This window comes from Salvelinus sp. IW2-2015, unplaced genomic scaffold (genome assembly GCF_002910315.2).
Source record: "Salvelinus sp. IW2-2015 unplaced genomic scaffold, ASM291031v2 Un_scaffold3834, whole genome shotgun sequence".
Taxonomy (NCBI): domain Eukaryota; kingdom Metazoa; phylum Chordata; class Actinopteri; order Salmoniformes; family Salmonidae; genus Salvelinus; species Salvelinus sp. IW2-2015.
In genome coordinates, this window is record NW_019945108.1 from 38,365 (window position 1) to 41,964 (window position 3,600).

The following is a 3,600-nucleotide window of genomic DNA, read 5'->3' on the forward strand; positions in this document are numbered from 1 at the left end:
ACTGCCGGTTGGCAACTGCACATGGGGACAAGAGACTCGTACTGTTTTGAGAAATGTCGCTCTGGTTGCCATGAAACAAAAGTAGTGAATGTTTTGGCAATATATAGACCATCGTTATGTTTGGAGGATAAAGGGATCTTGCAAGCCCGAGAAACACCTCATCCCAACTGTGAAAGACGGGGGTGCAGCATCATGTTGTGGGGGTGCTTTTCTGCAGGAGGGATGGTGCAGCGTTCACAAAAGAATACGATGGCATATGAGGATTGGAAAATTATTGTGGGATATATTCTGAAGCAACATCTCAAGACATCAGTCAGGAAGGTTTAAAGTCTTGGTCGCAAAATGGGGTCTTGCAAATGGAGCAATGACCCAAGCATACTCTCCAAAGTGTGTGGCAAAATGCGTTAAGGACCAAAAAGTCCAAGGTATTGTGAGTGGCGCCACAGGCCTCTGAAATCACGTCTGAGAAGATGTGTGTGGGCAGAACTGAACAAAAACATGTGTGAGCAAGGAGGCCTTACAAACCTGACTCAGTTAGCAACCAGCTCTGTCAGGAGGAATGGGCCAAAATTCACCCAATTTAGTTGTGGGAAGCTTTGGAGGCTAAACCCCGAAACATTTGACCCAGTTAAACAATTTCAAGCCAAGTGCACACATAACCCTAATTACAGTGTTGTTAAACTTTTGACCCACCTGGGAACGTGATGCAGACAAGTAAAAGCTGAATAAAAATAATTCTCCTCTGACTATGTATTCTGACATTTCAGCATTCTTAAAATAAAGTGGTGATCCTAACTGACCTAAGACAGATAATTTTTACTAGGATTAAATGTCAGGAATTGTGAAAAAACTGTGTATAAATGTATTTAGCTAAGGTGTATGTAAACTTCCGATTTCAACTGTATTTACTCTTTTATTGTCATATTTTCAAGTACTGTTGTCATAAATTGTGATAGACATCTCAGATTTTGAAGGTTGTACTGATTATGATGAGCTAATGCTAAGCTTTTTGCCGGCTATGTGTGGCGCCATGTTTGTTGACATTCTGAGTGTAAACGTCTGTCAGACTAAAGATGATATAACAAATGAGGTGAAGGGACGGCAATACTCAAGTATACTTCCTGTCAAGTACTCCCCCTTCAACATACAAGCAGACCAAACTCATCTTGTCTCCTCTTCTTATCTTTGGTTGATGCGGGGGAAAAACTAACATGACGGCGTACACAAGTTACCCATCGTCAGATTACTTTATATACATTTTTTTTTAAGTGTCTTTAGTTAGGTATTTTGATCAGTGATGAGCTTATCCGTGAAGTGATGAACTGTAAATAGTCATTTCTATTATCAAATTCATATTTTGGTTTCTGTCAGCTGAGAATTAGCTTATTATGATCTTACGTTACGTCAATCTTTCCTCAGTTAGCGCTAGGATGTAGTTTATGTTTTCCAGTTTGGATGATTATGTTATGCTGTTGCTACTTCTGTGAATTTATTTTACCTTTATTTAACTAGGCAAGTCAGTTAAGAACAAATTCTTATAATGACGGTCTAGGAACAGTGTTAACTATCTTGTTCAGGGGCAGAACGACAGATTTTCAACTTGTCAGCACGGGGATTAGATCTTGCAACCTTTCGGTTACTAGTCCAACGCTCTAACCACTAGGCTACCTGCTCTAACCACTAGGCTACCCTGCTCTAACCACTAGGCTACCTGATCTAACCACTAGGCTACCTGCCGCCCCTACACTCTAACCACTAGGCTACCTGCTCTAACCACTAGGCTACCTGTCTCTAACCACTAGGCTACCTGCTCTAATCACTAGGCTACCTGCTCTAACCACTAGACTACCTGCTCTAACCACTAGGCTACCTGCTCTAACCACTAGGCTACCTGCCGCCCCCATGTCTGAAGATTGCATCCAAAAATAAACTGGTTTACATTCAGGATGTTGTAAAGACTGAATTTGTGAAAAAATAATTAGGAGTAAAATGTAGAGGGAGGGAGATGTAGTGGGATGTAATGTGATGTAGTGGGATGTAGATGTAGTGGGATGTAGATGTAGTGGGAGGTAGTGGGAGGTAGTGGGAGGTAGATAGAGGGAGATGTAGTGGGAGGTAGTGGGAGGTAGTGGGAAGTAGTGGGAGGTAGTGGGAAGATTGGTAAGTGCAGGTCAGATAGAGGGAGATGGGGGCGTAGGAGGAGGGATAGTGTGGGGTAGGTCAGCTCGCGGCAAGGTACGACTACAGAGGGAGATGTGTAGTAGTGAGGAGGTAGTCGGGAGTAGTAGAGAGTGTAGTGGAGGTCAGTGAGGAGGTTAAAGTGGAGTGAGTCGGAGGTAGTGGGAGGTAGTGGGTTAGTGCGGATGTAGAGTAGTGGGATGTAGTGGGAGGTAGTGGAGGTGTGGGAGGTATAGGATCTAGTGGGATTGTAGTGGATGTAGAAGTGGGGATGTAGATGGGATGTAAGATAGTGGGAGGTAGATAGTGGGAAGGCAGTGGGAGGTAGTGGGAGGTAGTGGGAAGTTAGTGGGAAGGTAGTTGGAAGGTAGTGGGAGGTAGTGGGATGTAGTGGGAGGTAGTGGGAGGTGTGGGATGTAGCGGGAGGTTAGTGGGATGTAGATAGTGGGAGGTAGGTAGTTGGGAGGTAGTGGGATTGTAGTGGGGAGTGTAGTGGGAGTGTAGTGGGAGTGAGTATGTAGAGGAGTGTAGAGTGTAGTGGATGTAGTGGGAGTAGATAGTGGGAGGTAGATAGTGGGAGGCAGTGGAGGTAGTGGGAGGTAGTGGGATGTAGTAAAGTGGGAGGTAGATAGTGGGAGTAGTGGGAGTAGATAGTGGGAGGTAGATAGTGGGAGGTAGTGGGAGGTAGTTGGGATGTAGTGGGAGGCAGTGGGATGTAGAGGGATGTAGATGTAGTGGGATGTAGTGGGATGTAGATAGTGGAGGTAGATGTGGGAGAGTGGGAGGTAGTGGGAGGTAGTGGGAGGTAGTGGGAGAGTAGTGGGGGTAGATAGTGGGAGATTGTAGTGGGAGGTAGTGGGAGGTAGAATGTAGTGGGATGTATGATGTAGTTGGAAGGTAGTGGGAGGTAGTGGGAGGTAAGATAGAGGGAGATGTAGTGGGATGTAGATGTAGGTGGGATGTAGAGTGGAGTGTAGTGGGAGGTAGATAGAGGGAGATGTAGTGGGAGGTAAGATGTAGTGGGATGTAGATGTAGTGGGATGTAGTGGGAGGTAGTGGGAGTAGATAGAGGGAGGTAGTGGAGGTAGTGGGAGGTAGATAGAGGGAGATGTAGTGGGAGTAGTGGAGGATGTGGGAGGGAGTGAGTAGATCGAGGGAAATGTAGTGGGAGGTAGTGGGAGGTAGTGGGAGGTAGATCTAGGAGGGAGATGTAGTGGGGCAGGTAAGCTGGGGGAGGTAGTGGGGAAGTAGTGGAGGCTAGTGGGATTAGTGGGAGAGTGGAGGAGATAGAGGAGATGTAAGAGTCAGTGGCAGGAGGGATCGGTAGATAGAGGGACGATGTAGTGGAAATAATAAGTGGGAGGTATGGGAGTATGGGAGGTAGATAAGTGGCAAAAAGTGGGATGGTAGACCTGCTAGGGA

At 45.9% G+C, this 3,600-nt stretch overlaps 1 long non-coding RNA gene across 1 annotated transcript; it reads right to left on the bottom strand.

Annotated features, from left to right (window-relative positions):
* Nucleotides 1-1,592: 1,592 nt before the first annotated feature.
* Nucleotides 1,593-1,823, bottom strand: LOC139026077 (uncharacterized). The gene is made up of 2 exons (XR_011477782.1): nt 1,748-1,823; nt 1,593-1,693 (listed from the first exon to the last, which is right to left on the bottom strand). It is a non-coding gene; the product is annotated as an uncharacterized lncRNA (long non-coding RNA).
* Nucleotides 1,824-3,600: the final 1,777 nt, after the last annotated feature.